The 20,034-nt window shown below is 44.1% G+C and overlaps 1 protein-coding gene across 15 annotated transcripts in view; it reads left to right on the forward strand.

Moving 5' to 3' along the window:
- Carmil1 (capping protein regulator and myosin 1 linker 1) overlaps positions 1–20,034 on the forward strand; it is a 279,258-nt gene that overhangs the window by 70,027 nt on the left and 189,197 nt on the right. For 4 of the 15 annotated variants that reach the window (XM_087590627.1, XM_087590629.1, XM_087590632.1 and 1 more), the window contains exon 1: positions 11,950–12,066. The gene's annotated coding sequence lies outside the window, so the exon portion shown is untranslated. 15 annotated transcript variants of the gene reach the window in all.

Consider the following 20,034-nt stretch of genomic DNA (forward strand, 5'->3'; position numbering starts at 1 on the left):
GTTGCTTCTTAAGGGAGGGATGCTTTGTGACAAATAGTTGATAAATCAAGTAAAGGAATGGCCATTTCAGCAATGTTCATGAAGGTGGAGGGATGTGGTTTGGTGGCCATATTGTCTTTGACTGAATGGTTCTAGTTGCTTTGAATTTCTAGGTGGCTCCCCTTCAGTGTTTCAGGTCCTCTCTCTGAGCCTCAGTCAGTCTAACTGAGCTGATTGTAAGCTTTGGGCTCAAAAACACAGGCTGACATGCAGCTCCCCCCCATACCCTCCACTTTGTCTGTATAAGGCCTTCCACAGAAGGGCCTTCCATGTGGCAGAGGGGAATTCTAGTTGTCAGCTTGATTGGTTTCACAAATGCTGAGGGCTCAGGGGGTCTCTCCCCTGGGGGTGTCTGTGAAGGTGTTTCCAGGGAAGATTAACTGGGGAAGGAGGACATATCCTGAATGTGGCGAGGGTCCCAGGCTGAATCAAAATGGAAGGAGAAAAGCATTTGCATGCTGCCATGTCCTTCTCTGCTTCCCGGTCTGGGAACATTTGAGCAGGAAGTCTTATACTCTGCCGCCTTGCCTTCTCTGCCATAATGGATGCCTTCAAGCCAGGAAAAGCCTTCCTTTCTCAGTTTGTTACTTGTCATAGGAGGCATTATAATTGCATCTTGTTGCTGGTCATGTTAGACAGTAGATAGCAAGTGGCAATAGGGAGCTTTTGTTTGCCTTGTCATTTGTCATCTATGAGGTGAGGCCCTACAAAAAGGCCCTCATCCAACCAGACACAGGCATCTTGAGCTTCAAATTGCCTCTACGAGATAAGACTCTCTCACACAGGCCAGAAATGGAAGCCTAAAGACTTTCACTGCCTGTTATGAACAGACACATTTTGAGACGTGAGGCTGGAATCTTTTTTTTTTTTTTCTTTTTTTCGGAGCTGGGGACCGAACCCAGGGCCTTATGCTTGCTAGGCAAGCGCTCTACCACTGAGCTAAATCCCCAACCCCGAGGCTGGAATCTTTTAAGTGGCCTACAGCAAGGCAGTGATCTACAATGGCAAGACAGGGAATCAACTTCTCAATCAATACCCTGCTTGCTAATGAGCAATTTGAAGTCAAATGTGTTATCCTATAAACTGGCCCTGGACTCAAAGCCACATACAAAGGTATTTATCACAGGGAAGACTTTGTCTGGGCTCTAGCTCCTTTCAGCTTCCTGGCCTGTGGTTTGTGTTTGGAATTTGAGAGGAGACACACTCTGATGACCTTCTAAAGTAAAGAAGACTCAAGAAACTCAAGTAGGAATCTTTTCCTATGGGCTCCCTCATGTGCTCAGTAGGGGTACCCCAGAGGGCAGCTTGGGGGCATTTTTCTGATTTCTGAATCTGAGGGCATTGCTTCCTTTAGGAGTGCTCAGTTTAGTTGTTAGTATTTCTTTCCTACTGTGCAAATAGAAGGTTGCTGAGTGGCATAGTCGGTTAACAAAAATGACAGTGTTTTGTCTGAAATGTAAAGGAAAGTTGAAATGTTTGACTTGGTTTCTTAGAACTTAGAATTATTGGCCTAACGAGCAATGCTAGAACTTCTAGTGATGTGTGGCAGAGCCTGTCACCTTTGCACCTGCACCTTGTCCAATGGAGATTGCTAGACAGGCCTCATTCTAAGTGAGAGAATCAGTTCAAGGTCAGCCTTGGCTGTGTAGCCTGTATAGCAGCTTTGGGGTTAGCCTGGGGAACATGAGACCCTGCCTCAACAAAACAAAACAAAACAGCAAAACAACAGGATTTCTATTCCTGCACAAACATCATGATCAAGAAGCAGGTTGGGGAGGAAAGGGTTTATTCAGCTTGCACTTCCACATTGCTGTTCATCACCAAAGAAAGTCAGGTCTGGAACTCAAGCCGGTCAGGAAGCAGGAGCTGATGCAGAGGCCATGGAGGGATGCTACTTACTGGCTTGCTCCCCTTGCCTTGTTCAGCTTGCTTTCTTAAAGAACTCAGAACTACTAGCCCAGGGACAACACCACCCACAATGGACTGGGCCCTTCCCCCTGTAAGAAAATGCCTTACAGCTGGGTCTCATGGAGGCATTTCCTCAAGGGAGGCTCCTTTCTCTGTGATAACTCCAGTTCTGTCAAGTTGACACTCAAAACCAGTCAGTACAAAAACTGAAAAGGAGGAAAAAAGAAAGAGAGAGAGAGAAAAAAAATGACCGTTCTGCTTTCTTGAGGGTGAGGGAGGGCCTTGTGGTACATTGTATCCCTTTGTTCCAGTCTTGCACTCACTGGCTTTCACACCTTCCGGGAATGTGCAGTTTTGTTAATAGAACCATGGATTAGGAACAGAGATACCTGGACTTTTCCTGCTTGCCAGGGAATTGGATAGTCTCTGTGAATGACCAGAGAGGGATGAAGGGAAGGCTCTGTCTTTGTAATAAGATATATCACAGAGGAAGGATGGGGAAGTTAAGGTATCTGAGTTCTGCAAGGAGAACGTCCCCAGAAGGTCCAGAAGTGAAGCAGGTAGGTGTCCAGTTTCCTACTGACCTTTGCAGGTGCTGAAACCCAGGCCTTCTGAATGATGGGCAAGTTCTCTGCCTCTGAATCACAGGCCTGCCCTCTGTTGCAGAGCTGGGGCCAGTGGAGGAAAGGAAGAGGGCAGCAGTGTGTGTGTGTGTGTGTGTGTGTGTGTGTGTGTGTGTGTGTGTGAATGAATAAGAATGACATCTAATGATACATGCATAGAATGCCGTCATGAAACACACGACTTTGTGTGCTAACTAAAAGAAATTAATTTAAAAAAAAAAGAAAGAAGAGATCAGAAATTTCTAGCCCAAAGCACAGAAGCTGCAATCAATTTCAAAGGAAGCTGAGTTTTGGCAGATCAGTTTTTTACCATTTGTGCCTCTTATTATGACACAAATACTGCCTGTCAGTACTTGACATGTGTTATATATTCAGGAATTAATAAGGGCTGGAAAGCCAAGAAGGGAGTGTGTATTTCATGACTACATTTTTGTTTGTTTGTTTGAGGCAAGTAGACCTTAAACATGTTTGGCTGAGGCTGCTCTTAAATCTCTGATCCTCCTGCCTCCACCACCCAGATGCTCCCAGGGTCACAGCATATACCACCATGCCTGGCCTGATTGCTTCTTTTTTAATCATAGAACCCTTTACCTTTTTATGGGCAACATGGTATTAAAAGTTGGCTATCCATTACACAATAGGTTATCGAGAGCTAAGGGAATCACTCTGGTGTTTGTACTAAACTTGGTTCTACTCTCCTGTCAAAAGGAGGGTTTCACAGATTCTCCTGCTTCAGGCTTCAGAGTTGAGATAACTTTTGTTTTGGATATGTAGATAGTTGGCTGCTAAATTTGTCAAGATTTGTCCTGATTTGCTGCTCTTAGGTTGACTATTCTTAGAACTAGTCCTAGCAAATGACTCTGAATTTAATAATTCACTTTTATTGTGTGTAAATTTGTGATATGGCTGCATGTTTGTCTGTGTGAGTGTGTCAGATCCCTTGGAACAAGAGTTAAAGACAGTTGTGAGCTGCCATGTGGGTGTTAAAAATTAAACCTGAGTCCTTTGGAAGAGCAGCCAACACTCTTAACTGATGAGCCATCTCTTTGGCCTGACTCTGACTTTAGAAAGTAGCTCAGTGGGTAGAGAAAATATTTTTGCCAGGGTACTAGATTGTTTTTCTTGATTGCACATTTGTCCATTGTGTGCTAACGAGAGAGGAAGGTAGAGATGCTAAAATACAGCTGTTCTAGTTATTGTGTTCAAGAGGAAGAGGGGTTTGGTATGAGGGTGGGGCTGAGGATGGCTGCCCTGAGATCACTCTTACATCATCATACCAGCTCACCTGCGGGTCATGTGGGGATGTGCAGGTGGCCCACCCACACAAGCTGGTCCTTGTATAGCTGGGGTGCCAGGGAAGTCTTGAAGGGGAAGTGAATTCAATTGCTGTTTGAAACTGTCTTGCTTTCTGTCTTTCCCAAGGCTGTGTTCTCCTGCCTGGGTGGTGGACCTGGCTGTGTTTCAGTGCTAGAGACCCCCTTTCCTCTAACCAAAATTCTAGACTTGGGAGTACTTGCTTGGATGCCCATTGAACAAGATGCTTTGTAGAAGGATAGATGGGTGAGGTGACGTTAATAGATGCTTATTTAGTTGGTGCTACCAGAGGATATGTGCAGGATTTTAATGTTCTGTGATCCTTCACTTTGGAACATTTTAAGGACTTAGAGTATTACTGAGAATACTTGGGCAAATATTGGTTCAGGCCACAAAGTATTTTTCCCCCTTCCCCCCAGACCCTTCCACATTGTTGCCCATGTTTGTCATTCATACAGAAAGCTTTGGCCACGGTGGTTATCCTGAATGAGGCTTTCCTCATCAGTTACATAGGGACCCTTTGCCTTTGTCCTGGCCATTAGGAAAGTCTAGAAGGCCATCATTCTAGAGTCTCATTAGTGGGAAGTAGGAAATAGCAGCCTGTTTTGTGGGTGAGAGGAAAACTTGACCAATATACTAAGAATACACGCCCAGCACTTCTTTTTTTTTTTTTTAAGATGATGAGATTTTCTAAAACACTTATTTGAGATAATTATAGATTGAGTTCATCTGCCAGAAATAACATAGTGACCTTGAGTTCGACTCAGTTCCTTCAAGAGTGGCACATTTATGGTGACTAATTTCTATGTCAACTTGATTGGATTAGGAAACCCCCAGAGCCGTAGTGAGACGCTCCTTGGGGTGTGTCTATTTTCAGAGAGGTTAAATTGAGGAGGGCAGAGCCAGCCTGGGCAGGATCATCCTGTGGGCAGGGAGACCAGATGGAGTAAAAATGGAGGGAAAACCACATCGACTCCTGAATAAAACCAACCTGCGTGAACTGTAGGTCACGCTGCCTTTCCTGCAGGATGGGGCTGTATTCCTGAACAGTTGAGTCAAAACAAACCCTTTCTTTCTTCAGTTGCTTCTCCTAAGGTGTTTGGTTTCTGTAAGGGGAAAGTAACCAGTGCAGTGTCCCAGAGCAACACTAAAGTTTGCACTGAGGAAATTCACATCCACGTTGTCATTGATCTGCCTCTCGAATCCTCAGGTTTCTAGAGTACTCTAGTGTGCACTGAGCTCTGTACAACATTATCACAAGAAACTCTCGTAGTTACCATTAAAAACCGCAGAACAGTTCCTTCTCTAGGACCCTGAGTGATCCTTTTATAACCATAACCACTTCTTTCCCCCCGACTTCAGTCCCCAACCCCTGACAACCACTAATTCTCCATGTCTATAATTGTATCCTTTCAGGAAGATTCTATAAATAGAACATGTGGTATGTATCTTTTTTTGAGTTCCGTTTCTTAATAGGCTGGCTATTTGAATCTATTATTTCCCACCTTTGCCACAGTCCCACAAATGGATGAGTTGCCTTTCATCCCTGAGGCAGTGAAGTTTCTGTCAGTTAGAGGGTCAGGAAGCTGGCAATCCAGGTATACCTGACCCTCAGCCTTGCTGCTCTTGCAAAAGACTTTGGTTTAGGTCCTCAGTAGCTACAACCACCTGCAACTCCAGGTCTGGGGATCTGATGTTCCCTTCCTCTCTGAAGGCTCCTAGAATGCATGTGGTGCACACAAACTTAAAACACACATGTAAACATAAAACCAGTAAAATGTAATAAAAGGTAGGTAGATAGTTATGGCCCCTTCTCTAGGACACGGGAGAACATCCTGTTGATATATGTCAGCCTATTACAGGCATATTCAGAACATGCTTCTAGTAGTGACTTCCCAGCGGAAGATGATTAGCTTTGGGGAACCCTTTGGGATGTAAAGAAAATTAACCACTGGATTTGGGTAACTGAGCCTTGCAAACTATCCTAGAAGTGTTTAGACTTCTGCTAAGTCGAAGCCCGCTCTCAGTGTTTGCACAGCCCGCTATGTAATTATACATGTGAGCATGCTATCGTGTTTGCTGCTACACTCTTCAATTTTGCAGTAGAAGTATTTTCACTTGTTGGCTGCTACTGTGTAAATTGGTTTCTCTTGTACATTGGGAAAACAGTGCCATTCTCATAGCAGAGGGCGCAGATTGGTTCTGTGATCGAAGCAACCTCTTGGTTTCAATTCCCTCTGCGTGTTTATGTGAGTGCTCAGACGGGAAAATGAAATAAGTGTTGCCTTAGGGATGCTTTAGGTGATGTGTACTTCAGCTACAAAGAACAGTGTGGCCTTTGAGAGCGCTGGACTGGTAGGGTAGGTGCTTGCTGAGCTGGCACAGGTCTGCTCTCTTTGTGGCTGTGCTAACGGTTTGGGAGGGCAGCTGGGAGGAACAACTAGGGCAGTCATCTGTGGCTGGAAAAGGTGTCCTAAGTTAGGGCTCGCCCTGTGGAGATTCCAGCACTCAGAGCTGTTTATGATGTAACTGTGTTTGTCTTTCCTGTTAGTGGGTTCAGCGTGCATTAGGAGATCAGGAGTCAAGGCCTCAAGAAGGATGAATCAAAGGCCAGTATTATTACTGCAGCAAGGAAGGAATTCATATTTGGGGTTAGTCAACACTTCAGTAGCTCAGTTTTGTCATCTTTAGATTTTATGTCTTCTGTGTCGGCTCCTTACCTTTCTGTCAGCTAGGGAAGAGGTCCAGAGTTCAGTCATTTGGTGCTTCCTGATGCTCCCTGGAGGACCTCAGAGGACTGTGTCTTTGAGGGTACTGTTAAACTTAAATAGCAAACAGAGGTCAGAGATGGACAATTTTTGAGAATGATCTTGAGGGAAATAAGTTCAGTGGAGTTCCCTAAAGCACAGCACACTCTTACTATTTCTTGAAATAATTTCCATTTCCCTGCCCTGGCAAAGCAGGCAATTGCAAAGAGACTGAAAAAGAATTGCAAAGCCATTGGGTTAAATCCACCCAATATGTTGCTTTTAGAACTCTGGAGCAGGCGGTGAATGCCTCCTAACCATGCATATGATCAGGGTCCTCAGATGAAAACCAGGGCAGACAGTCAACACGGGTGACCCAGCCAGGTAGTCGCAGAAAATGCCATGTACAAGGACAGCACATTGGTTTGGCAGTTCCAGGTTTTTCCCATGGAAACATTGAAATCTGATAACTTTGCTTTTGTGTTCTTTCTTGACACATTTCAGAAATGGTTGAAATACCTAGATGAGGATTATAATTATTATTTTTTTTAAAATAGAGTTCTTGCTTAGGAACTATGGTTCACATTGAACTCCTGGTCCTCTTGTGTTGTCCTCCCAAGTGCTGGGATTATAGGTGTGCACCCCTGTACCCAACAGGGTGTAGAGTTAAGGAAAAGTTTACATTGCTACAACGATCCTGAATATACTTTAATATGACAGCTTAGTGTTTGTACACTTACGCTTGTCCTAGACTCATTTGTTATCAAAATAGTTGGACTGGAGAGATGGCTCAGTGGTTAAGAGCACTGACTGCTCTTCCTGAGGTCCTGAGTTCAAATCCCAGCAACCACATGGTGGCTCACAACCATCTGTAATGAGATCTGATGCCCTCTTCTAGTGTGCCTGAAGACAGCTACAGTGTACTTACAATAAATAAATAAATAAATAAATAAATAAATAAATAAATAAATAAATAAAAATATTTAACTGGACAAAATATGTTGCGTTGCCTAATATAATGCCTAGAGTGGTAGAATTACTGATTCACAGAGAATTGTCAATTTAACAAAATGGTTGTTAGGAAAGCTTTGCTTCCTCCCTCCCAGAGTTTACAAGGAACAGCCTATGTGGCCTGATTCTCTGTGATTTTTGAATTTAAATCTGCTCTTATGATCATCTGCCCATCTGCCACCGATTTGATAAAACTGAGGATTGACCTCAGGACCTCATTTGTGCCAGCCAAACACTTTAGCACTGAGCTGTTCCCCAGGATGCTTTGGTCTATCTTGGGTCCTGTTTTGAGGATGGGTTCCAGGAAGGGAATCAGAATAACTAGGTTTCAGCTCACAGCATGCTCAGTGCCGTAGACAGCATTAGAGTGAGGCTTCATTGTCTCGCCTGCCTCTGGCTCTGCTCTAACACATCTATCCAGTTTGCTTCCTTGAAGTTGATGGCCACACTGTATTTTGATTTTCTTTTTCCTCAAGGTCTTTCATAAATCACCATAACTGCTTCTCTTGGATTCCATTTGTACTCTCCTTGGAGGCTGCGTGTGTGTGTGTGTGTGTGTGTGTGTGTGTGTGTGTGTGTGTGTGTGTGTGTAATACCAGAGCTGCCCACCCCCATTCCTTCCTAGCCATCTGTCAGCTCTCCAGTCTCTTGTTCTTCACTGAGCACAGAAGGGAGGTGGAGAAGTCTCTAAGAAGTTGTGGACTCTGTGCCCTGCAGGGAGGATTGGGTCATAGTAGCTTCGTTCATCAGTAAAACCCTTCTAGGGAGGACCGGTTGTGGGTTAAACCCCTACACTCTGAAGTGCCAGAGTTACTTGGGTGTGGATGTTCCTGTTGGCTTGGAATTATTGTCAAGGAGGCTGAAAGGTCCTTGTTTGTGATGGAGACACAGTGGCTTGCTTTTCTCCCCATCCCAGAGCTGTAGAAGCTTGCAGCCTTGCAGGAAGCCTGCTTGTTGCAGGAGTTTTTCCTCTGGATATGAACCAAGCTGGTACTTTGGATGTTTCTGCTTCCCAAGAAGGTGTCGAGGCATTTGCAGTCCTGGCTCTGTTCCTTGTGTGTCCTCTGCTGAGCTGATTTTTCCTGTCACCTTCTTAAAGTGTAGGGGGCTTTACCTTAGGCCCCCCTCAGCATGCTGTTACAGTATGTGCTCAAAACATACCAGGTTCCTACCTCCTTCCAAGTGCACTAGAAGTCGGGGAACATATCCACAGGAATTAAGCACCGGAAACTAGCTCAATAGGGGACCTTCTTCATGCTTTGACAAGTGAATATTTTTATTTCAGATCTGGGAACTCTGCAGTTTCTGCTTCCCCACCCCCCATTCCCCATCTCCCAGCTCTCTTGCAGCTAGAGGCAAGAGGGGGAAGGTGAAGGAAGGAAGGGGTTTCTTGGGTTGCTTGTGCTCCCACTTCTGTGGGAAAGCTTTATGACGCACATCAGCCTGGGGGTGACTGTCCTTTCACCATTGTTTATTTTTGAGACTATATTTAGTTGTCAACTGTGAAAACATAGATGGCTTCAGTAGTAAAGGAAAATGAATGGGAAGTAATTGTGAACGTCTGCCTGGCATGATTACTTGTGGAAGTGAAATTACAGTGTGCATTTTGCTTCTTGTGTTTGCTGTTTGGGTACCATTCTGAAGGAGTTTCCTAACCCGTGCATTTGTGTGGCTTACAGAATGCTGTGGGGTCTTTTCTGTAAGCCTGATGTGACAGTGCATCTTACAATCACAGCAGTTGGGAGGCTGAGGCAGATGCCCACAAGCTTGAGGCCAATCAGTGGGCTTCTTAGCCCACAAAGCCACACAACACAACCCTATCTGGGAAGAGAAAAAAAAAAAGTGGGAAAATGAAAGGAAGCTAGTATAGCCAGGTTTGTTCGTTTGTCTGCCTTTGTTCACTAAGCAGGCATTACTGTATGCCTTCAGGGCAAGGTAGTATGTTGATGTGCTTTGGACTCAAACAGACTCTGGTGGGCACTCTGGTTCAGCCACTTTTAGATCTGGGAACTGTGCAGTTTCTGCCCCACCTCTCCCAGCTCTCTTGCAGCTAGAGGCAGGAGGGGGGAAGGTGAAGGAAGGAAAAGGGCTTTTTGGATTCCCTTGTGTTCCCAGTTCTGTGGGAAAAACTTTATGACACACATCAGCCTGGAGCTGAAGAAAGGCCTCGTGGTTAGTGAATATCCTGTCTGAGGGAAGGACTGCTTTTAGAACTAAGATAATGTTTGTGGGGATTGCCTAGCCATAGTTGCTATTAGTGTGATTATTGGATTTATTGAATTGAGAACCCAAAAAGTAAATGTGTTGAGTCCTGACTTTTTGGATCTTTCAGACCATAAGGTTGTGTCTCAGACAGAGGTGGAGTTGGGGGTGGGGCAGTGGGGATGTCAGGGGTATCCACTTCCTGTGGTCTGGTGGGAGGGACTTTCTGGAGGCATTGAGATTAAAGCTGTCACACTATTTATGGCCTAGGAGCACCATCAGCTTCTTTGTGAATGGCCCACGTGCAGTGGTGCATTTTTCCACATCTGGGATTTGGAAAGGACCTTAAAGGATATAGGCTTTTAGAGAGGTGGAAGGTGGACACTCTTGGTTTGGTGGGACTAAACAAGGTTCTGCAGAGCATGTGAGGTCTCCCAGTGGTGGGAGAGACTTCGGCCTGGAGCAAGTGAGTAAGGGGCTGGCTTCATGGCTAGCTTCTTTCTCCCCACTGCAGGGTTCCTTTTTGTTACCTGCTTAGGAATTTACTCTTCTTAATTCATTTTGGAGGTACTATCGTTGGATCTAAGTCGACATTTTAAGTGTGTTTTGGTATAATCTTGGTAGATCTCAATTGTGAAGTAAAACTGGAAAAATCAGTAGAAAAGAACAGGTTTGGTTATCCTGTAAAATTACCTATAGTTAGTACATCCTCTAAGTTATTCACAAGACACAATATTGGTCTTGCCCCATGCAAGCATTTGCTGTCAGCCTTAAGTTCAACTCCCTGATTTCACATGGTGGACTGAGAGACTCCTGACAGTCGTTCTCTGACTTTACAAATGTGTCATACCATGCACATTCACATTAAATAAAAAAAAAAAAAAACCACGTCGCATTTTATTAAGTGTTCAGTATCACATGATGCACTGAAACAGATCTGAAAGCTTTCCTCTAAAGAGGCAGAGAACAAATATTGAGACTTGCCATACAGTTCTGTGGTATAGACTCGGGCCTGGTGTTCAGTGTACACAAGCATTATTCACAGGGACTGGTCACTTTATAGTGAAAGCTTTATTTACAGAATTGGGCCTATTTAGGTCTCTGAAGTGTTTACTACTCCAAAGGAAAGCTATTTTGTCATCAAGAGAAAGTAAGTTGAAATTAAAATGGGTTGAATCACATGATAATTCCACAAAGGCAAAATGTAGTTATTTTTACTCCAGCTGTAGTGTGCCTTTGCCAATGGTTTCATCTTCAGAGGCGTTAGTTACACATGGTCCTCTGGGTGTGGAGGTCCAAGTATCTAATCTCAGCACTAAGTAGGTAGAGGCAGAAGCATCAGAACTTCAAGGCCATACTGGGCTACATAGTGAGTTTCAGGCCATCCTGGGGCATAAGCGTTCTCTTCAGAAACAAACTGATTTGTCTCAGTCAGAGCTTCTATTCCTATACAAACATTATGACCAAGAAGCAAGTTGGGGAGGAAAGGGTTTATTCAGCTTACACATTCACATTGCTGTTTATCACCAAAGGAAGTCAGTACTGGAACTCAAGCAGGGCAGGAAGCAGGAGCTGATGCAGAGGCCATGAGAGATGCTACTTACTGGCTTGCTTCCCCTGGCTTGTTCTGCTTGCTTTCTTATAGAACCCAGGACTACCAGCCCAGGGATGGCACCACCCACAGTGGGGGCTGGGGACCGAACCCAGGACCTTGCGCTTCCTAGGCAAGCGCTCTACCACTGAGCCAAATCCCCAACCAAACTTTTTTTTTTTTTTTTTTTTTGGGTCCTCCATCTTGATCATTAATTGAGAAAATGCCTTACAGCTGGGTCTCATGAAGGCATTTCCTCAAGGGAGGCTCCTTTCTCTGTGATAACTTCAGCTTGTGTCAGTTGACACACAAAACCAGCCGGTGCACTCATTGACTTATTTTTTTCTTTTTTTTTTTTAAAAAAGGTACATTTAGTTATCAGTGATTATCTGTAGTTCAACTGGAAAAATCCGGAAAAAAAAAACAAACCCTTCATTTAAAATTGCGTGTCATTCTGCATAGAGGGGCATTCTGTGACTCTGTCCTCCCTTCCCTTCCTTCCTCATTTGTCTTCACTCCTCCCCTTTTGGAGACATGTTCCCCGGTACCTCAGGCTGGCTCTTGTGCTCACAGTATAGCTGAGGATTACCTTACACTCTGATCCTGGACTTGCTGAGTGCTGAATTCACAGGTGTGTAACACCCCTCCTTCCCCCCCCTCCCTTTCCCCTCCCCCTCCCTTCTCCCTCCCTCATCCACCTCTTGCACAAATGCTTTCTTTTTCTCCACCCAGCAGTTACCCAGCAGTCGTCAAATAACTCAGTTTTTACTTGATTAAAGATCTTGAAGCATGGAGAGTGAATTTTGGCAGTTGTATTACAGTATATTGTTAAAACTTCTGTATTTTATTATTGTTGTTGGACTCCTGCTGTATTTATAAATGAAATGTTGTTATAGGTCCCTGGAAAGCTTCAGGCATCCCCTGGGGTTTGGGAATGCATTTTGTCTACATATTGGGGAACACTATTGCTTAAACAGTGATTTGTATATAAACCTTAAATATCAGTATCTGTGGTTTTTCATGTGTTCCTACTATTCACTTAGGGCCCCACCCTGCCCCTACCCCCACCACTTTTTTCTTCAAGCTGGCTTCTATTTATGAGATATCTTCTTCCCACAAGGCTTCGGAAACTTACAAGCCACTTAAGTCGCAAAGGTTTCCTATGGGGAGCAGCCGGCTGGACTTTGTCCTCATTCTAGCCAGATGTGGGTTCTTGCCTTCAACCACATCAAACACAGGGCCTAGGGCACCAGGAACCCTGTGTTGCGAAAGGAACTTGGCCCTTTCCTCCTTCTACTGTGTTTGTGTTTGAGAAAGTGGTTTTGTTTTGTTATGTTTTCCTTTTTTTCTTTCTGTGTATATTAGTAGAGAAAGTCTGGAAGAATTTACAAGCAGTGAAAATATTTTAATAACTTAGCTGTCAAAATTCCCAATCTTGATGATTCAAGTGCCTGTTTTCTTGCCCTTTAGAGTTTTTACTTAGTTTAGACTTTGAGTTTCTGTGAGTTCTGCTTGCCAAATTATAAATAACCTGTACCTGGCACCTGGCTGCAGAGGGCTTTGCCCTTGAGTGCTGAAACACAGGTTCAAAATAATGATTCCATTATGTCTAGCCCCCTACCCCAGTATCCATCTGTGTGTCTGTCCTCTGTCTAGCAACCTCTCTTTGTGTGTTTGTGTGTGTGTGCTTTCTGTCAGTCTGTCAGTTTGTCTGTCTGTCTAGCTACTCCTTCCCAATCTGAGTGTGTCTATCTATCCCTCAGCCATTCTTGCCCTTTCAAATTGGGTGTGTCTGTCTGTTTCTGTTCATACATTTTTGGCTTGAAATAATCCAGGCCACGTCCTGTGCCCTGCCTTCCTCCTCTTGCTCCAACAATCAGATACACGGATCTACGGAAAGGAGCTGGGTGTGTGGTGTCTGTTACCCCGACATGTGGGTGGTAGAGCAAAGGAGGATCATAAGCCACAGTTATGCACCCAGGTCCTAATTTTATACTCCACCCCCAACCCCACGAACCAGCAGGAGTTGGTGTAGTCCTGCAACATATGGGCTCCTAGCCACAAGCTAAATAGTCCAGGCTTCCTATACTCTAGACCAACTAGTTCTAAAGTTGAAGATCCTGTGAACTGCTCTTGGGGTTCTGTGGCTATGACAGTCCACAGAATGGTTATGCACTTCTTTTTCGCTGGTCCTTAGAAAGGCTGCATCTCAGCCCTACAGTTGAGCTGCATGGAGCTTCCCTCCTCCAGGTGCCTCCTCTCTCAGCAGTCCTGAACTCATGAAACAGCAGCTCTGAAACCCATAATGGAGGGTTTTTAAAGAGATGCCAATCTGGGTGTAATGGTACTTGCCTTTAATCCTAGCACTCAGGAGGCAGAGACAGGTGGATCTCTGTGAGGCCAACTGGTCTACACAGTTCTAGGACAGCCAGGGCTACATACAGATAATAAGTATATAGATATAGATATAGATATAGATATAGATATAGATATAGATATAGATATATAAATTAAAGAAAAAAACAAAGTGACTGTTATGGTCACTGGTATTTAGTCATGGTCCAGTGGTGGTTCATGCAGTCTTCTGCCCCTCCAGGAGTTTGAGGTGAGATGCTGAAATTCCCTGTTGAAGCACATGGTTGGCTCTTGACCTCTACTGGCTTTCATCAGGAACCTGTTCAAGAGTTTACAACAAGCTCTCCTTGCCCTAAACTTAGGTTTATTATTATTGAAAGGGGCTTACTATAATCAAAAATGAAACAAATGCACTGTTTGTTCCTCTGGCTCAAGAGGCCCCAATGGTTTTAGAAACTCTCTTCTGGGATCTAGGGCTGAAGACCAAATGTCCCTTTCTCCACCACAGTATCATGGGCAGGCTGGGTAAGTAGGGAAGGACCTGGGAGGAAGGAGAAAGGCTCTGAAGTTCTGGGGGTGGAATTGGACCCTCTGATCACAAACAGTACAAAGTGCTTGAAATGGTTAGTGGCATGATGGGACAGGAATCGGTGAGACTTGGTGAAGACTTTAGGAGCTGTGAGGACTCCTATGTGTGAGTAGTAGAATGAGGCTAGTGATCAGGGTCAGGGAGCTTCAGAGGGTGGAGCCTGGTGACTAACAAGCCCAAAGGGAGTGCAGGGGAAGGGAAGGGCACAGGAAGATGACAAAGTAGCTTCAAAACAAGAAGGGCCTATGAGAAAAGCTTAGGCAGAAAAGCCAACATCTTATCTTTTTTCCTTACAGCTATGAGAAGTTCACTGAGTCAGTGAAATACTTTGGGATGAGAGATTAAAAGAAGGAAAATTTCTTACAAGTAGTTGGCAGAATATGCCTATGCTAAAACACACAAAGGGTGTAAGTATATGAACAATGGCAGTCAGTTGTATATTCTGGTTTGAAAACAGAGGAAAGGTCACTTCTGTTTCACTTAAACAGAGGCATGTTCAAGGCCAGGGAGATGGCTCAGAGTTAAAGAGCATTTGCTGCTCCTGCAGAGGGCCTCTGGCAGTTACCATCCCCACAGGACAGCTCACAACTACCCTTAGCCAGCTCCAGAGGATCTGGCTCTGAGGACACCAGGTGCCCACATAGCACACATATATACCTATAGGCAAATTTATCATATACATAAGACAAACAAAACAAGCCAGTGGCTTAAAATATGGAACACTTCTACTTCAGTATATACTGACCCTGTTGGGAGTGAGGTTGGGATTCCGGCAGCTTTGTGTGTGCCCAGAGAATTCTAAGTAAAAATTTCAGCATTGATAAGTGTAGAAGATGAACAAAGTCACTGTTCTTATCTAAAGTCTTTTAGAAATGAAAATATATTTCAAGGGCACAACAAATGGCTTCTGTTAGGTTAGGACATCTTTAAGGGAAGCTCATCTTTACGATTTAACTCACAGCATCTAACAGAATACCTAGTGCACAGTCTTTCATGACTGCTTATTGAAGGAGTTGGGAAATGATGTATAGGTATCAGAAAATCATCAATGCATGCTTTCTTTTTTCTTAAGTTTTAATGTTACCGTACAAAGTAATGGACTTCCTTATGGACCCATGTTGTTACACTTGGTGCTAACTTGTCTGCTTCCCTACTGCTTTCCGTAGACACCCAAGGGATACACTAACCCAATTATTCTGAGTAGATGAGATAGTTGGCAGCTAGAGTACCCGATGGGCCCTCAGCAGCTCTTACAAAGGCTCTGGTTTGCCTCTTTACTGCTGTCACCTTTGCACAGGTACTGCATGTTGTCAGAGGGAACATAGCACATCAACACTGCCAAAGGCAGACAAAGGTGCTTTGGCTGGTCTCAGCTGTGCTGGAGCAGGAGCAAAGGGTGCCTCACTACCACACTAGTGTTCTGATTACAGGTGTGTCCCCAAGTAGAACATTGAGTCAGAAATAAACTTTTTGAAATTAAATGTCAAAACCCGAACATGAGCTTTGAATTCTGTTTTTTGGTAGGCCTCCTTCAAGGGAGACTTGATAGTTGATGTATTTTCTTTTAGGAAGACTTTCTCTGAGTGCTGTGGGCACTGTTTGTTTTGTTTGGTTAAGATTATTTCATTTTATGAGTATCTCACCTGACTGTATGTCTGTGTACCACCTGGGTGCAGTGCCTGTAGACACCAGAAGAATGCGACAGAGCTCCTGGAACTGTAGTTGCCGATGGTTGTTAGCTGCTGTGTAAGTGCTGGGAACCAAACTCTGGTCCTCTTCAAGAGCAGTAACTACTGTTTAACTGTGAGCACTTTCTCTAGTCCTGGATTGTGGTTTTAAAGAATAGAGCAGCCAGTTCGTAATCCAGGGTCTAACTATTCTAATCGCTCATGCCGACATTTAATTTAATACATTGAATTGAGTACCTATTTTGTGTTGTACTCTCTTCAGAGTACTTGGGATGGTGTATTTATATGCATCAATAAGAGAGACTTAGCCATATTTATTTATTTGTCTATTCCAATAAATCACAGAGTTTGCTGCATTTGATTATGACAGACTGGGAGTCCTGTGCTTTTTTTCTTGAGGAATGAGCTGGTGTGTGACTGCTTCATCTTGGCTGTAGATTAGCCAGCTCTGATGTTGTGCATGGTTCTGTCCACAGTGTGGATTCGTAGGGCTTTGTCATCTGCTCTTGAGGTTTTTCTAGGACAGATTCTTAAGGGCTGTGGATTACTCTGGGCCTTGGAGTCTATTCACTGCTCACGAGTAGTTCTGCATAATTACCGGGACAAACGGGAGACATGCTTCAGGCTGACTGGCTGCTTGTTGGCAGGTTTGATGAGGCAGGCAATGCAATTAATCTTGACTTTTCAAAACGAGGCTGCAGACAGTCTCTGTGCTGCTCTGTGTGTGGCTCTTGCGTTCTCGCCAGTGTGGTTGATGCTTCCTTCAGATGTATCAGGCAGGTGAGAGTCCACACGCAGCTCACCTTGGAAATTTGGTATGAGCAAGTAGCCTGTTAATTGGCATATTTAATTATGGTACCAACACTCTAATCATTTACAATATCAAAATACTTACCCTGTGCAAATTAAGGACAAAGAAATTTATTTTGCTATCTACAGTGTAACATTTGTTATTGAATTTGTTAGTGTAGTTTAGGGGTTGGAATTTAAAAATGGAAATAGAAATGCCCTAGGGACCCACTTCATGGATTAATTTCAACTAGGCACAAGGCCCAGCATATAGTAAATGCTGTATAAATTCTGGTCATTATTACTATTTATTTTTGAAAAATCTGTCCGAATTTGTATGAAACTAGCAGGCAACCATGTGGAATCCTGCTATAGCATGCCTCCAAGTCACATTGCATGTTCAGATTATCCACTTTTAACTGCTCAGATTTAAGGGAAGTTTAAAATGCTTCTAGGTGTAAATCTACATTTGAAGAAAACCAGGGGCTGGAGAGATGGCTCAGTGGTTAAGAGCACTGACTGCTCTTCCAGAGGTCCTGAGTTCAATTCCCAGCAACCACATGGGGGCTCACAACCATCTGTAATGAGATATGATGCCCTCTTCCAGTGCATCTGAAGACAGCTACAGTGTACTTACAATAAATAAATAAACAAACAAACAAACAAACACATCTTTAAAAAAAAAGGAAATACCAGTTATGCTGGGAGTAGTGGTACATGCCTATAATCCTAGTATCCACACCTTAGGGAAAAAGATGCAGAATCATTCCATATTTGAGGCCAGCTTGGACGTTGCCACTTTGTATGGCAATATATGTTTACATGCACAAAATAGAGCTTTGACATCATCATCCTCACCATTGGCTAACATCCAGTAAATTGCAGAATTTGTTGAGGAGATAGCTCAGTTGATGAAGTACATGCTGGGAAAGCAGAAGAACTTGAGGTCAGATCACCAGCAGGTACTAAAAGGATATAGACATGGTGTACATATCTGCAATGCCAGGGCTGGGAAGGCAGAGACTGATAGAGTCCTGGTGTGTTGGTAACATCTCATTCAGTTCTATGAGCCATTCCTGTGGAAGATACTTGGAGCACTGAGAGTAAAGAAGGGTTGGGAAGTGGCCTGTCTTGGCTTCTAATCCAAATGGGCCAATTCTCTGTGTGGAATGCTGGTAACTTTATAATCACAACCAAATATCTCCAGTATCAGAACAAGACCCTACAGGGGAACAGCATTTATATGTGCATTATGTGACATGGGGAAGAGTCAGGAGTGGCAGCCAGTGGCCCTGCTCTTTGTAGGCAATGACTCTGCCACTAGTTGTGTGCTGGCCAATGACTGTCACTCTGAATCCCTTCTGGAGTAAAGACAAGACAAGGGTAGGTGGGGAGACATTCAGAAGGAAGACGGGGGGATATGAACAGGTGGGTGGGTAGCTCTAACAGCTGAGCCTTGAAACTCACTGGAACATGTGCTTGCCTGCAGGTGAGCTGGGTGTTTGCAGCCTTTTTGATGAGAAATGTTTTGGTTTCTCAATGTTGAGAATGTAATGCAGGTCTCATGTAGGTAGGGAAGGCGATCTGCCACTTAGAAAATCCCTAGACCTGGATGAAGCACACTTTGAGAGTCAGAGGTGTATAAAAACCATGCTACTGATAACATCGTTGTTTAGGGCTCCGAGGTTGTAAACATGGAGAGCTACTTCTGGTGGCATCTCTCTGAATTGAAATAATGGAACAGCCATGATGTGAATGAAGGATTCGAGTTATCCTAACTTTGAATTTACCTAGCAATGACCACTTCAGGGAGCCAGTTTTCACTCAGTATGCTGTGAACTCCCTTTTCCTACCACCCTGCACACCCCATATCCCTGCTTGGACCGTCCATATTACCATGTTTCCTCATCTGCGATGCCACTGGGCTTCTCTGACTGAGAACTGGTCAGCCTTGTATCTGCATGCAAATGCAAGGATTCAACGACTATCAATCAGAAAGTATTATAGGGAAAAGTCATTGTCTCAGCTGAACCTCTTTAGGCCTATTTTCTTTTCATGGTCCCCTACACCAGTACACTGCATAGCAACTATTTACACAACCTTTATATGTTATGGTCGGTATTGTAAGTGAGCCAGAAATGGTTTAGTATGCAGGAGGATGTACACAGTTTATATGCAAATGCCATCCACTCAGTGGACATTCAGCATTAGGAATTCGTTATCCCCAAGATGTCCTAGAATAAATCCCTCAGGGATATACAGGGGCGATATCTGAAGTGTCAGCAGTTTTATTTCAAGAGATACTGAGCTGACTTCAAAGGGAATGTCCTTCTGCGTCTCACTAAACGGTTAGCATTTATGGAGCTGTCCATCATGTGTTCTTATAACTGCAAATCCTCTTTATGTCACAAATCCCCCTGCAAAGTGATAGTTGCTCGAGGTTTTAGTTGGATTGGAAGGCGTTTATCAAACCTTTTCTTCAAAAGTCCAAGATGGCGTAACCACTGGAGCTGAGTAGATTGCGGCTGCCCCCCCTCCCCATATATGTATTTAATTCTAGACACTGGAAAAACAAGTAAACATGGTCAGGAAGGCAGTGATTAGAGCCTAGGAGGGCAGGGAGGCTGATACTAGTGTGGGCCACAGTAAGGAGGCCTGTGATTATTACCACAGGGGTGTAGTCACCCCTGGACACATTTTAGGCATCCATAGGTGGTAAGCAGACCCTATCCAGAAAATTTTTCTGGAGCAGGAGCAGGTTGTATGTATGTATACATACATATACAGGTGTGTGTGTGTGTGTGTGTGTGTGTGTGTGTGTGTGTGTGTGTGTGTGTGTGTGTAGTTTGTTCATAGCTCTTTTGGTGGCAATTGCTTAATTTTAAAAAGGACAAAACTTGGCATGGCGGAGGAGGTTTGTGACCTCAAGAGTCTGAAGGCTATGAGGCAGGAGGATTGTGAGATTGAGGTCAGCAGAACAAGACCCTGTGTAAAATTAAGCAGGCAAAAGTGGATCAGTATCAAAGGACCTTCCTAGGTACCCTGGCATTCCTGATGGGAGTCATTGATACAGGGCAGCTCACTGCTCAGTTACAGAGTTGATATCACCTTCTGCACTGGAGCACTGGCTTTATTAATATATGTTAGGGCATTGGTTACCAAGCTTCCCTTGAACTTC

This window comes from Rattus norvegicus, chromosome 17, assembly GCF_021556685.1.
Source record: "Rattus norvegicus strain SHRSP/BbbUtx chromosome 17, alternate assembly SHRSP_T2T, whole genome shotgun sequence".
Classification (NCBI taxonomy): Eukaryota; Metazoa; Chordata; class Mammalia; order Rodentia; family Muridae; genus Rattus; species Rattus norvegicus.